At 51.1% G+C, this 15,333-nt stretch overlaps 1 protein-coding gene and 1 long non-coding RNA gene across 2 annotated transcripts in view; both read right to left on the bottom strand.

The window, feature by feature from the left end:
* The window catches only part of ZNF423 (zinc finger protein 423), a 345,950-nt gene that overhangs the window by 314,100 nt on the left and 16,517 nt on the right, over positions 1-15,333 (bottom strand). The window lies entirely within an intron of this gene.
* LOC133053957 (uncharacterized) lies at positions 10,618-15,232 on the bottom strand. Its single transcript, XR_009692355.1, has 3 exons — positions 15,093-15,232; positions 14,624-14,657; positions 10,618-11,092 (listed from the first exon to the last, which is right to left on the bottom strand). It is a non-coding gene; the product is annotated as an uncharacterized LOC133053957 (long non-coding RNA).

Raw genomic sequence — 15,333 nt, forward strand, 5'->3', positions numbered from 1 at the left:
CGTAGGCCCCAACCCAACACTATACAGGCTCTGCACATGTTTCTAGCATTGGTCCTGGAGGTGGGAACTAGAGCTCCCCTTTCCCAGACAAGGACCCTGCACCTCCCAGGGTTTGAGGACCACGTCCACTGTCACTCAGCTTACAGGTGGCAGAGCCAGGTTCCCAACCAGGCCAGCCTGCTTCCAAAGCGCTTCTAACCTGCTTCCAATGTCCAGTCACTTCAATCCTAAAGGACGGAGGCTGCTAGGTGGTCCTGGCAGCATCTGCAGAGATGTCCACCCAGCACTCGAGTGATGGGAGAGCATCGCTGAAGTCCTCAGCCCTGGTCAGATCTCCAGGAGGCAGGAGCACTGGGCTCAGGCTCACATCCCCTCCTCCAAACCCTTCTAGTCGTCTGATCTTACTTTTCCTACAGAACAGGAGGCGCTTTTCTGGGTCTCCTCCACAGAAGGAAACCTGACCCCTCGCTGTCTGTCCCTGGACCCCGTCTCTCCAGCAGACACCGAGTCGCCTAGAAAAGGACTGCTCTAGGCGCCCAGTGCAGAGGCCACGAAACTCGCCAGGCAGGCACCCTCACCCACCAGCAGCTGCCCTCCTCGCTGATGGGAAAAAAACTCATGGGTGGGTTTTTAAGGCTCGAAATAAAGTTTAAATATTACGTGGAAATTACTGAACAAATCAAATCACTGTTAAGTGGATGTCATGGGCTTCCTCTAGACAATACGTTTAATGAAGATTATTGTCCTCCTGGTTATAGTTTTAGATTTGCATTTTATTATCAGAGAACCACTTATGCATTACTCCAGGATTTTCATTAGGTAAATAAATTTTTATGTGGATTTCATTATATTCCCTTGGCTGAAATCCTGATCACTTAACAGCAAGAATGCTGCTCCAACATCCTGTGTGTCAATCAGGATGTAACTGTTTCCTCTGGTTGTTGAAAGTACTTTTTAAAAAATCTGGTGTTGATGGCCAGAGGAAAAGGGAGAGGGTCAGAACTCAGGGTAGAGTCTGTGTCCAAGTTCTTTCACTGAAACATACACACACACAACTAAAGAGGAATTTTCTGTTTAAAGAGATATGTATATGTATCAACACATGTGTATGATACATATAAATTTCACATTAAACTGCTTTATACATTCTGTATATATATATATATATATATATCTCATATACAATTTTTTTTTCTGGTGTCCACGCTGTTTTTTCTGTTTCTCCAACCTGCTTTGGCCTCTCCAACATGAACTGATGCTATAGCCCTGAGACTAACAAGACTGAGGTGTCGGCCAGTCTTGGAGAAATAAAGTTGAAAGAAACAAGCTTGGGAGGAGGCAGGAAGGAAGACGGTGGGGGTAGACATTCCTGGAACCGCAGCCATCAGCAGGGAAAAAAAAAAATCTTTTCTAAGAAGTCTAATATGAAGCAATTAAGCTAATTGGAATCTAGATTGTACCGGGTGCCTCCGGAAACTTGAGACCAGGGGAATCTCCTTGCTGGGAAAAAAAAAAAAAATCACACCAGGATATGAATGAATGAGGGAGTGAATGAATGAAGCAGCTACAAACTGACCCTCACATCCAAGTCTAACTCACTCAGCCCCTGAGACACAGACGGCTACAGGTATCCCTCTTCTAAGGCCCGACAGGGTTTTACAAGAATTCGCTAGTAATAAAAGCTCTGCTTATTAAAAAGGGCTGCCACATGCCAAGGACTGGGCTGAACTGATATGCATGAAGGTATCCACCTCTGACCCACCCAACCCACAGCACCGAGAGAGAACCTTCTAAGATGCCTCTCCTGAGAGTACAGCAGAGAGGCAGACACCTCGACGTGGCCCAGAGAAGAAGGGCAGCAGGTAAGCCTGGGGGTGGGAGGGGGCAAGTCAGGCTCCTCGCCATCAGGATGCCCCGAATGCCTTCACATGGCTTTTCATGCAGATGGCCTTATGGTGCCTGGAACCCTAACTCTTGCCCAGAATTGGGATTCAAATGTTGAGGTACCATTATCTGAGCTCTGATTATCTGTGTGATTTGGGGAAAGTCAATAACCTCCCTGATCCTCAGTTTCTTATCAACAATAATAATGACAACAACTTCATAGAGGTTATTTCAAAATTGCAAGAAAACTGACACAGACGGAAAGAAAAGATTTGTAAATGATCATGCATGTTCAGTCACTTCAGTTGTATCCAAGTCTTTGCAACTCCATGGACTGTAGCCCGCCAGGCTCCTCTGCCCATGGGGTTTTCCAAGCAAGAATACTGGAGAGGGTAGCCATTCCCTTCTCCAGGGGATCTTCCCAACCCAGGGATCAAACCCCAGTCTCTTGCAATGCAGGTAGATTCTTTACCATCTGAGTTACCATTGAAGCCCTTGCAAGTCATATATCCAGGATATATGGAAAACTCAAAAATCTCGACAACAAAACAACAAACAATCTGATTCAAAAATAAGTAAAAAGCTTCAATAGATGTTTCTTCAAAGAAGACCTACCAATGGTCAATAGCACATGAAAAGATGTTCAGCATCACTAATCGTTAGGGAAATGCACATCAAAGCTACAGTGAGATACCACCTCATACAATAGGATAGCTACTATCAAAAAAGATTAGAAAAGACAACAGAAAAAAACAAGTGTCAAGGATGTGAAGAAAATGGGACTCTTGTCCATTGTTGGTGGGAGTATAAAATGGTGTAGCCACTACAGAAAACAGTAAGGCCATACCTCAAAAAATTAAAAGTAGAATTACCATATAATTCAGCAGTTTTATTTCTGGGTATATAGTCAAAAGAACTGAAAGAAAGGTGCTAAACAGATGCACACACACCCATGTTTATAGTAGCATTGTTCACAACAGCCAAGAGATGGAAATAACCTAGTGTGTACTGACAGATGAATGGGTAAACAAAATACAGTGTACCTATTCAGTGGATGCTACATCACGGATGAACCTTGAGGACATTGTGCTAAAGATAAACACTGTATGATTCCATTTTTTTTTTTTTTTTTTTTTTGGGCCAAGCCACACAGCCTGTGGGACCCTCAACCAGGGATGGAACCCTCTCCCCCTGCAGCCTTAACCACAGGACCACCAGGGCAGTCCCCAGTAGGATTCCATTTTTCTATGAGGCACTGACAGTAGTCAAATCCATAGAGGCAGAAATGAAAATGGTAGTTACCAGGGGCTGGAGGAAGAGGGAAGTGGGGAGTTATTGTTTAATGTGTTGAGAACTTCAGTTTTACAAGATGAAAAATTATGGAGATGGATAGTGGAGAAGGCTGCACAACATGATCGCACTTAATACCCTGAGCTGTGCACTCAAAAATGGTCTAAAGAGTAAAGTTTATGTTCTGTTTGTTTTTTCTTTGTGTGTGTGTGTTACCCACAGTAAAACATTGGCAAAAATAAGAGAACTGAGTGAAAACTACTTATGTCTAGCACCTAAGACCTAGTAAGGACTCAAAAAAAGTTCACTGTTACCACTGAATGTTTGTGTCTACACAAAACCATCAGCCCTCCAGGGGCTTCCTTTGCAACCGTTTTTTCAGCTGTTGAAAACCACCTAAAAAACTACCTGCACTCCAATTTCAAGTTTTTTAAGGGCACAATAAAAACTCCTCAATCTTCCATCTCAAAACAGTCACCTGTGATAATAAGCAGAAGCCTGACTGAGCATTTCTCAACAACCTTCGCAAAGGCTGGGAGGGAAGAAGCTAAAGGAGTTGATAAAATGAGAAGGCATGAAAGGAGCATCCCAGACATGAAACAGTGACCCCCTGCAAAGGGATATTTGGGGGGGGGTTTATTTTCTTCTCTATATTTTTGTGTATTATTCATACCATCTGCGATGCAGCAAGTGTAAAGTCTTTTTCATCTTATGAAGTAAAGGAAAGCAGTTCAGAAGTATCTTCTTCTGGGACTTCCCTGGAATGGTCCAATGGTTAAGACTCTGCCGTCCAATTCCAAGGGAGCAGGTTCAATGCACCGTCCGGGAACTAAGACGGCACGTACCAAGAGGTGCAACCACAAAGTTGTTTTAAAAAGTGTCTTCTTGCATGTAATAAAAGGCTGGATTACATTTCCCTGCCGCTCAATCAGCTGTCTGACGTCATCACCCACTTCTCCCCATCACCTGCTCAGCCCCAGGCACCTGGGCCTTCTCACCTTTCTCACACCCAAGCACTCTTCTGCACAGGGCCTTTGCACATGCTGTTCCCACTACCCGGAAAGTCTGCGCCTCCTTCATGTCTTCACTCAGTCTCCTCCTCAGGGAGGCAGGCCTTCCTTGACTCAACCTAAGACCCCACCCAGCAAGTCGGGCTCCCAGCCCTCGCCCCCTCACTCTCTCCCTGGGCCCTGATCACTGGCAGAGCACACGATGGTGCTCACTTACCGTGTTCACTATCCCCCGCCACCACCAGCCACTAGACACGGGCTCCAGGAGGGCACAGATGTTGACATTTTATCGGCTGGCATACCCAGAGCCCTACCGTGGCAATGACAGGTGCCCAGCAATAATCGACTGGAGGAGTGAATGAAAGAAGGAATGAATGGAGGTTGACTTTGAATCATCCCGACCCACTTATTAAAGCAGCCCCAAGACTCTCTTTTGCCCACACTTTCTTAGGAACCCCAGCACAAACTACCGAAAGAGCATGACTCTCCTCTGATTCAGACTTTTCACTAATTCAGAGTGGCCTCCTGCCCACAGACTTTAACAAGAGCACCACGAGATGGCCCATCTCCAGGGTCCTGACCCCACATTCCAAGTCCGGGCCATTTTTCTTGAAGAGCATTTATCACTCAATCAAGCCACCCACCCTGCCAACACTGCTGAACACCACTTACAAGAGGCTCGGCCATCCCTGCTTCAAATCTCACTTGTCCTCAAATATCTCCTGTTTATCTTGGGAACAGCCTACATGAATAGTCCGTTTGTTGGAAGAACATAATATTTTCCTTGGCTTTTAGGCAACAGTCTGGCAAATGAGCTTTCCCCGTGTAACTTTCTGATGGCTTTATGCGAGCAGTTAATTAGAATTATACAGACATGTTTATAGAAGTTTAAATGAAGCATAGTTCGAGTTTGTGAAAATATATATAATTACTCACACCGACACTTCCCACTGAAAAAGAAAAGGCAACATAAGCAAGATCCCTAAAAGCAACAGCAGGCGCTAGGAAAGCCTCCGCTGTCTTCAATGGCTCCACTTTGGGGGCCTTGGGGAGACCAAGCTTCGGCAGGGAACCTACAGCCCCACCACCTAACACTTTGCTCATTAGGCTCAAACTGCAGCCAACGCATTCCCCAAAGGGTCCCTGGGGTGGGCGCCGGGCCCCAGGCAAGGCCCGCATGGACCCGTGCACACACACGCTGGGTCTCGCCTGCACACAGGAGCAAGGCTGTGATTTCTTGTACAACCAGCCATGGAGAAGAGGTCTGCAGCCACAAGCAAGTTCTTTCTCTGCCCTGCAGGAGAGACCTCAGCCTGAAGCACTGAGCGATGTCTCCGGCAGTCTGAGGACCCAAATGAGGAAGAGCTTCAAGTGCATCTAACCTGTTCCACCCACCACCTTTGGGTCAAGACCCCTGCTGTGCGCTGTGCCAACCTAGCCAGGGATTGCCCCCTTCTCTCCCCCTGCCCAGTCCTATGATGACACATCATGGGAGTGTCCCCTAGAATCCACTTCATCTGAGTCAAAGGTCAACCTGACTATTTGGGTCAAAAAATTCCTCAAAAGTATTCAGATTCCTTGTCTTTAAACTTCAAAGAACTACAGCCAACCTTCTCCACCTTTGTCTTGTCTAAAATAATGAGCTGCTCCCATGCCAGCCTTACAATTTAGAATCAGCAAGACTGATAACTGAATGGCTTTGCCAGGAATGGGATGGACTCAATAAGCCCCGCAAAGGGGCCAGCTCCTCAGTCTCACGGGTGAGGGAGCTCCCAGCCACAAAAAATAACCTCCTTTGCGTCCTTGGGGCAAAGCCATGAGTCCTCGGGACACATGTGGGCAAGAGTCAGATCCAGACGTCCAGACGTGCATCCGTGCTGCCCACTGGCTTCAGCCACTGGGCCAGGCATCTATACAGGCTGACACCAGCAACCTGGCCACTGTAAAGAGAAAATGGTCCACAGTCTCATGGAGATATTTTGTCTCTCCTCTTCCTCAAAGAGCCAAGAACACAGGAAGGAATCTAGAGTCCAAGGGAGAGGAAGACAGAAATAGATGAAGCAGAGGAAAGAGACGGGGGATTCGGGTGGGTCCTCCATTCAATACATATTTACTAAACACCTGCTCCATGCCAGGCTCTTGCTGAATCCCTCCTCCTCCCCACTGGTCCTTCTCCTAAAGCCTAGGGACATAGAGTGAACAAGTCAAACTCCCTGTCCCAGATAGAGCTGAGAGTCCAGTGCAAAAGGAAGACTGTAAACAAGTAAACACAAAAATAAATTCCTCTTGAGACTAACACGACAATTTTTAAAAAATAGAGATCAAGAGTAGTGGACTCAGTTTGGGAGAAGAGTAGTCAGGAAAGGCGGCACTGCACGGAGTCCAGAAGGAGGAGAATGAACCAATCAGACAAGAAAGAGGGGCGAGTGATTCCATCAGAGGGAAAGACAGACAAAGGAATGATGCAGTCCTAGAACAGGAAGTGGGGAAAGAGAGACTAGGAAGATTAGGATATGGGAGAGGGCCAGAATGAGAAGAGGCAGGTATTCCAGAACCTTGCATGGGAAGAGACACAGGCGTTGGCACAGGCCTCCTGGAGACTGCTTGTCCCCAAACAGCACTGGGTACCTCCCCACATCCATTTCTTTCTTGTTGACCCAAATGAGTTGCTATCTCCAGAAGCCACTAAATCTAAGGAAATCTGAGACACTCATGAGCCCCAGGAGTGATACTCTATACCCTAGCCTGTGTGGGTCTAGGATCTGCAGGGGAGGCTGTTCTTACCAATGAGACACAAGGGAGGGACCAGAGGGCCACTTAGGAAAAGTATCCTTCCTCTAAAGACAGACCTGTGTAAGGGAGCTTCTCTCTTCTGGTTTTGGGACATTGATGAGTGAGGGTGTGATGTCTGGCACCAATGCAGCCATTTCTTCACCATGAGGAGACATCTGTGGGCAAGAGCCAATACATTAAGCAGGACAGAACATAAAGACAGAAGGCACCTGAGTTACTGCTGACAGTGTTCAATGCCTCTCTAAGCACTCTGAAGGCACACTCCCTCCAGACTTCGGGTCGTATAAGATACTATATCCTCTTTATGCTTGAGCTGTTTTGAACCTGGATTTCATATCTTCCATCCCAACTGATAGGATTCCTCTTCAGCCAGCCAGTTCTATCAAAACAGAATGTCTGGCTTAGCTGTTTGCTCTTTCTCTTTCCAGAAGACCCTACAGGTTTCTCCGTGCTACTCCCTGCCTCAAATAGTTACAGGTGCAAGCCTCTCCAAAGGAAATTTACAACCTCACGATCTTGAGGGAAAATTCTGTTCAGAGCAGTGAAATGATCAAAAATAGAAAAGTAAAGAAAGCATCATGCCTAATGACACCATCTAAGAATAGTTTAAAAAAAAGAAAAACCTCACCATGCCTGAGTCCATATTCCTGCTCTAATCAGGAGAGGCTGTGTGTGTGTGTGTGCTCAGTCATGTCTGACTCTTCGAGACCTCATGGACTATAGCCCGTCAGGCTCCTCTTCAGGCAAGAATACTGCAGTGGGTTGCCATTTCCTCCTCCAGGGGATCTTCCTGCACAGGAATTGAACCTGTGTTTCCACGGTCTCCTACACTGGCAAGGTGGATTCTTTACCACTGAGCCACTTGGGAAGTCTCAGTAGATGTAACAATAAGATCTTAGGTCATTTTATCCTTGTAATACTCCTAGGAGGTGGGGACATTTTCCTTATTTTATAGTTGGACAAACTATATATATATATACATATATACTATGTATGTATATATATCTACTATCTACATATATACGTATTACTATATATGTATGTAATCTATCTACACATATATGTCGGAAAAGGCAATGGCACCCCACTCCAGTACTCTTGCCTGGAAAATCCCATGGACGGAAGAACCTGGTAGACTGTAGTCCATGGAGTCGCTAAGAGCCGGACACAACTGAGGGACTTCACTTTCACTTCTCACTTTCATGCATTGGAGAAGGAAATGGCAACCCACTCCAGTGTTCTTGCCTGGAGAATCCCAGGGACAGCGGAGCCTGGTGGGCTGCCGTCTATGGAGTAGCACAGAGTCGGACACGACTGAAGCGACTTAGCAGCAGCACACATATACGTATTACTATATATGTATATATATGTATTACTATAAATGTGTATATATATATATATATATCTAGATACATAGATAGGTAGCAGATATTAGGAGGGTGGGCCCTAGAGCCAGAAGGCCTGGGTTCAAATCTCAGCTCCTCCATTCACCAGCTGTGTAACCTTGGGCCTCAGAGCCTCAGTTTTCTCATCTACAAAATGAACATAACATAACTACCACTTAGAGCTGTTGTGAGGATAACATGAGACACTATACAAAGGAAATCAGACCCAGAGTATAGTTTTCAACCAGGGCTGTCATGATGAAGGCCTGGAGGTACACTGGGATTTACAGGAGCTACTTTCTAAGCGGTGCTCAAGATACCCAGGCTAAGGGACAGAGTTCTGCAGAATGAAGAAGTTGTTGGCATTAATCTGTTTGGCCCACTTTCTTTGTTACTTCTGACTTTTCCTCCTATAATGTGACGGGGGCTTCCAAATAGGCTACCAAATAGCTGAGGGCCCTTCTGGGTCATCTGGGGGGTGGGGGGCAGGCACTATTCCTTAGCTCTAAAGCCAACTCCAGCCCAGATCCTCTGTCAAACTATCTGCAACTGTACAGGTATTATTCTAGGTCCACCCAACACGAGTAGATTGAAAATGTATTAGAATCAGCTAAGAAGTTATTCGGTCCAAGCCTGCTGACCAAGCTGGGCGATGCTGCTTGAGTCTAAAAAACAGCGTGAGATCATGAAATGCCTGTCTTCTGGGGGCAGTAGGCTCTAAAGGGAGCTGCTGAAGAGGAGGCCAGGAATGTTCTGAGCAAAGGCAAGCTCCTGGGAATAATGGTGTGACCTCCCAAAGTGGCTCCTTTTCCAGATCTCTGCTGGCCAATATGGACATCAGGAGGCCTGGAACCCAGAGCCCCTGGGGCAGAGCCAGAGGGCCCAGGGGAAGCTCCTCAAATAGGCCGAGACTGAGCAGACATCTCATAACAGATCAGCAGGGGCCTACAGAGCGTTTCAGTGAAACACAGGAGCCTCAAGCTTGCAGGAAACTGGGAGGGCAGACCCACTGGAATTAGGATCCCTAATCCCCCAGGGCCGGCAGGCACATAAAGGGGTGACATGAGCAGAGGGGCTGTGATGAATATACCCCACCTGTCGGAGCAGCCTCCCTGCCCCCACCACCAGGACTGTCACCAGGCAGGACAGAGGGCCTAGCAGTCCCAGGTCCAGCCCGCTATTATGAGAGAGAAGCAAAGAAATCTGAATGAATGCTTCTGTGAAATCTCCACATTTTTTAATGTTGGTTTATTTCTTTCAGACACAGCACAACCCAATCAAAACATATCTGTGGGCAACACTGGGCCTCAGGCCACCAGTTTGCAACCTTAATCAAAAAGGCAGAAAGAATATAACATTAAAGGAGCAGATACTGGAGTCTGAACATTTCCTTGCGCTCACCTCAGCCTCTCTCCCTCCCATGCCCCTCCCCTGAATGGGCTCCACAAGTTCCACCCACCAGGCAATGCCCACAGCCCTGGAAACACCTCTCCAGCAAGAAAATCCTCTTCCTGAAGCCTGGGTTTTCTCCCCGAACTGGATGGATGGATTTCCATGTGGGAAGAAAAGGCCTGTGCATGCACCCGGCTCCAGACCCCAGTATTTATACAGTTTCATAAACTGCAAGTGATTATTTTGTTTCATAAGAACAATCACTATGCAAATGAAACCTCCAGCTAATACAAACAAGGCTGTTAAATTCACTTGCCAATGTTTATGAAAAGAGACTCAGTGCAGCCCTGACCAAGCTCGCTAAGAAAATGTTTAATCACAAGATACATTTAAGTGAGGAAATTAGGCAAAAAAGAATAGATATCCTGACTTTGCTCCCAGAGCCCCCCCCACCACCACCCACCCCCTCCTCTATTTAGCAAGACAATGAAATGAAAAGATTCCCAGAGGACCGACAGATGTCAAGACTCAAGGAGGGAAAGGCAAAAAATGCAGAGATTAGAGAAGCACGGGTACCATATTTGAACAGCACCCCGCAGGGTCTGCCACCCTATTTTTTCACATTTGTGTTTTTCAGCGGGGCTGTGGGAAAGGAGGAGGGGGAGGGTGCAGGGGGATCTGCAGGGCCAGGCCGGTGGTCAAGCAGGGCGGGCATGCGGAAATTCCCGCTGGCTCATGGCTCCTACAGTTGGCAGCGCTGGAAGCCAGCACACATCCTGTGCGGGGAGCAATCCCATATGGGGCCAGGCCCCTGGACCACAGAACAACGACTCAGGATGGACTGAGATCCCAGCTGGCGGGCATCCTGGGGCCTTGGCTTCCCACAGCCTGCTGCGGGGCAGGGGGTGGGCCTGGGGATCCAGGCAACACCAGAGCAGGATGGAATGATGGGGCGGGGCTCAGGCAGGACCCCTGGAGGAGGATCTCAAGTCCTTAGACTGCCATGCAAGAGTCCCAGGAAGAGTTAACAGCCCTAGTATCAGCATGGATTCTAAAATGTCAGGGCAATGAACACTCATCTCATCAGGTTTACCTGGCTCTGACCCCTGAGGTTCCATGGACAGCCTGTGTGACTTTAAGCAAGTTACTTTCCCTTTCTGTATCACAGTTGCCTTATCTCTAAAACAGAGTGTAGGAAAACATGCCCCATGATATCACTGTGACAACACTGTGTGCGTTCATTCGCTTCAGTCGTGTCTGACTCCTTGCGACTCCGCCAGGCTCCTCTGTCCGTGGGATTTTCCAGGCAAGAAGACTGGAGTGGGTTGCCATGCCCTTCTGAAATCATAAACACAAAATGCTTAGCCGGGTCCTTGGAGCATAGTAAATGCTCAATAAAGGTTAGCTATCTGGTCCAAATCCTTTGTCCCATAGAGGAGGCCCAGAGAAGGTTGGTGGCTTTCCCCAACTCACACAGATCAACAGCAGACAGGGAACTTGACCCCCAGCTCCAGTCTCTCCAGCAGAGATTTTAGAAGAATGAGGAGGCTAGGGCTTGGCGCTGCCCCAGGGCCCCTCTGGGAAGTGCGCTCAGCTAGGAGGCGGTGGTAGGAGGGACCTCTGGAGCAACAGCTCCCTGGGGTTGGGGGAAACCGGAGCCCGGCCCTGGCAGGGCCTCCCAGGGGCCCGGGGCAGGGGCAGCTGTCCAGAACTGTCTGTCCAGGGAGGGGGCAGGGAGCTGCCACTCGGAGCACTCCGTGTGCCAGTCCCTGGGGCCGGGCCGGCTCAGCCTGCTGGCTCCATCCAGAACCCGCCCCAAGGGACGCCGGAGGAGGCAGCCAGGATCAGAGCCGCCGGCTGCGTGCTCCCCTCCCCCAGCAACAGGGGACTAAAGTGGGTCAAGGAGGAAGGAGGGGGCCCATGAGGCCTGGGGGAGGGGCCGGAGGAGCTCAGAAGGCACCCAGAGGGAGGCGACCAGGGGAGGATGCCTGGAAAAGCAAAACCACGTGTGTGGTGGGCCTCGGGGGCGGGCAGGGCAGAGCTGCCAAGGGCTTGGGGTTTCTCAAAATCACCTAGGAATTAACTCCAAGGGGCCTTAGCCCAGGTTCCTACCCACCCCGCCAGGGGTCCTTCCTTTGCTCCCTCCCCTTGGGAGGGAGCTCCATTTTCCCCCTAGCCCCCCAGCCTTTGCCAGAACCCCACCCCTCACCCAGACCAGAGGCCTGTGAGGGGTCCTCTCCATCAGCTCTGGCCTCCTGGCTCAGACCCAAAGGTGGGCCCAGCTTGGCCTAGCAGTCCAGCCAGGAGGGGCAGCCTGGGGAGAAGCAATCCAGCGGAGCCCACCCCTAGCCACCCAGCAGGTCTGTGGCATCAATAGGTCAAGTCAGGCCCCGGTCACCAGGGAGAATAGTGAGAGTGGGCCCCACCACCCGCCCCCCAGGGTGTCCTTGGGGAGCCTGGTGCAGAATGAAAGGGAGGGAGGCAGGAAATGCCAGGCAGGGCTGGTCCCAGCTTGGAGGGGAGGCCGGGCTTTGGGCCTCTCTGAGGTAGGGGTTGGGGGCCACAGCCCAACCCTGGGAGGCACGGGCTCTAGTCGGCCTCCACCCCAGGCTGGCCCCGGCCCAATCATAGGCTTCTCTCCCGGCTCCTCCACCCTGCGTGGCCTTAAAAAAAAAAAAGGAAACAACCACCCAGGCAACTCGATATGGCCTAGAAACCTCCAGGGTCCCTGGGTTCCAGGAAGCCTGCGCAGGAGCGGGTGGAGGGCAGGGAATGCAGAGGGTCGGTGCCCAGAGAGAGGGACTTCAGAAGGGAGGGCAAGCCTGCTTGCTCCTGGGCCTCTTGGCTACGATGGGTGTCCACCGAAGGGCTGCCTGGAAACAGCCCTAGAGGGGCTCCTGCCCTGGGTTCAAACCCAGCCTCTGGGGAAAATGTTGGTGGGGAGGAAGATGCAGGCTCACCAGCCATGTCCTGGGCTTACGGGGCAGTTTGCGTGGAATCAGAGAGAGGTCCAGAGGACAGGGCCCTTTAAATCTTTGAGTTCCCTCGGCAAGGCCATCCATGCCAAACCACCACATCCCAGATTTCTGGGCTGGGCCAGCTGGACTCTTGGGGCCTGGGGATGGGTGGGGGACAGCAGAAGGAAGGACTCCCCACCCTAAATGCAGCAAGTAAGCACCTCCCACCCGACAGAACAGAGGGTCAGCCTGGCTGTGCAGTTCCGACAAAACCAGGAAGCAGGTACAACCCTGTCCACCAGCCAGCCACCCCGAATGTTCCCAGGGGCTGGCCCCATCCTCCCGCCCAGCCTGTGCAAGCTGCTTCTCCCAGGGCTGGACTTGAGGAGTAGGCCCAGGCAGGCAGGAGTGGGGGAGGAGAGTGGGGGAGTGTGGACTTGGCCACCAGCTGGGTGTTACCAGCCTCAGAGTTCATCACTGTTTATGGGTCTGTCTCCCAGTCCGGCTCCTGGGGGAGAGTACGGAAGGAAGGTGGCTCCCTAGTGATGAGGTCAGGCAGCCTGGCTGTGACACATGATCTCAAACCTCAGGCTGACCCACCATGCGTCCTCACCTGCAGGATGGCAAGTGTAATGGGACCAGGCTCACAGGGCTGTTGAGGGTATTCATGAAAAACATGTATAAAGCGCTCAGCAAGCACCAAGCCTCAGTAAACATTATCCCCTCCTGCCAGACCTCTGTCCACAGAACTGAGCACACTTGGAACTCTCCTAACAAAAGTCAGACAGGGTGAAATGCACACAGAGGTCTGAGGCCAGGTCCAGCCTTACACCAAGCTCAGACCCGAACATACAGCAGGCCTTGCGCTCCCAGGGCAAGCCAGAACAATAGATATTTTGAGGCAGTGGAGACACAAAATTCAGAATAAAGCCCATTCAGTTACCCAATTCAGACCGAACTGTGGATGTGGTAGGTGCATGAAGGCAGCTATCTTCTACTGGCCGGACTGGAGGCCAGAAGGGTGGGGACAGCTCAGGGACTTGGGTGCCAGTGACGGAGCATCAGTACCTACCTCCATCTCCAGCCCTAAGTCTATGCAGAAGACATGGGCCCTCATACTAGAGATAGGGTCTGGGGGTAAGGACCCCCATCTGTGGGACACGGGGACCTTGGAAATGAGTAGCCTAATAACTGGACATCATCTCTGCCACATATGTGCAGTGCGAGCCAAGGCCAGGTCACGGGCTTCCCTGGATCACCCTTCCTCATCTGGCAAATCAGGAGGCACCCCTCCAAGCTCCTCCCTGGGTACTTGGAGGTGCCCCTGTGAACCTCGAGAGCCACTCAGTGCTCAGAGGTTGTGCCTACCTCCAGGGATTTCGAGTTCAGGGTCAGGGGCCTGCCAGGGGACTCCCCAGAAAGGGCGTACAGGCCACCCCACCTGCACGAGAGTAACTGCTCACTCTTTATTGTCAGTCTCACTACCCCGCCTCCAACTAAACTGCAAGCTCCCTGAAGGCAGAGACCCAGCCCTTTTCACTTGGCACTGAGCACCCAAAATTAAGATCTAGCCCAGAATCAGAAACACACACCCAGGCAATGAATGAAGTCAGAAAGTATCCATTCAGTAAGTGAATGAGTGAGTGAAACCCAGAATCAGTATATCTGATTCGTAAATCTTGTGTCTGTAATTTCTTGAACATACGTCAGTAAACTCAGAATTGCACTCCCACGCCCGTAATCCCCACACATACGCCTGGGGCGCCAGGCAGGGACAAAGCTCTGCGCTGGGTCGGGGGCCTGTGTGCAAATCCTGTGTGCAAATCCCAGCTGTGAGACATGGAGCAATTAGTTTTGCCACCGTGTGCCTCAGTTTCCTCCTCTGTGAAAGGGGGATAATCACAGTACCTACCTCACGGGGCTGCTCTGAAGTTAAAAGTGATATGCTGAAAAGCAATCGAGGACATGTATTTATTTATTGTATGTATTACATCCAAGGACTGGCCCTACAGCGAGCGACTGCCCTCTCCCGGCCCCGCCCCAAAGCCGCGAGCCAATCAGCGCTCCAGTCGGTACCGGTGCCCCCGCCTCCCAACCCTCCAAGGCGCACATCTGGCCAGCGGGGGCCGCAGCCCACCCACCCGCGGCACCCGGCTGTGGGCTAGACGCCGCCGCCTGCTGCCCGCTCCCCGCTCTGGGCCGGGGACTCAGGAGTCCTGGGGGCGCCAGCTGGGCCTGGCCAGCCCCAGACTCCGAGGGGCGGGCGGCGGGGGCGGCCCGCGGTGCGGAACAAGCCTCGGCCCCACCCGGGCAGCGCGAGCAAGCGCCGCAGCCCGCGCCTTCCCAGCCAGCCCCCCGCCGCGGCCGCTTTGTGGCCAAACCTGGGCCTGAGTTATTGCGCCGCAGCCATGGAGCCCTCCCGGGCGGGGGTCGGCCCGACGCGTTCCCAGGACGGCCGCCTCAAAGGGGTCCCTGGGCCGCCCCGCGGGGCGGGCAGACGAGGGCCCGGGAAGGGGCCGCGTTCCCAAGCGCCCGGCCGGCTGTCGAGGCTCGCTGGGCTGGACCGGCCCCGAGGTCCCTCCCTCATGCCCCCTCCCCATCTGTTCTCCTGCCTCCGGCCCC

The sequence above is a fragment of the Dama dama genome, chromosome 4, assembly GCF_033118175.1.
Source record: "Dama dama isolate Ldn47 chromosome 4, ASM3311817v1, whole genome shotgun sequence".
NCBI lineage: Eukaryota > Metazoa > Chordata > Mammalia > Artiodactyla > Cervidae > Dama > Dama dama.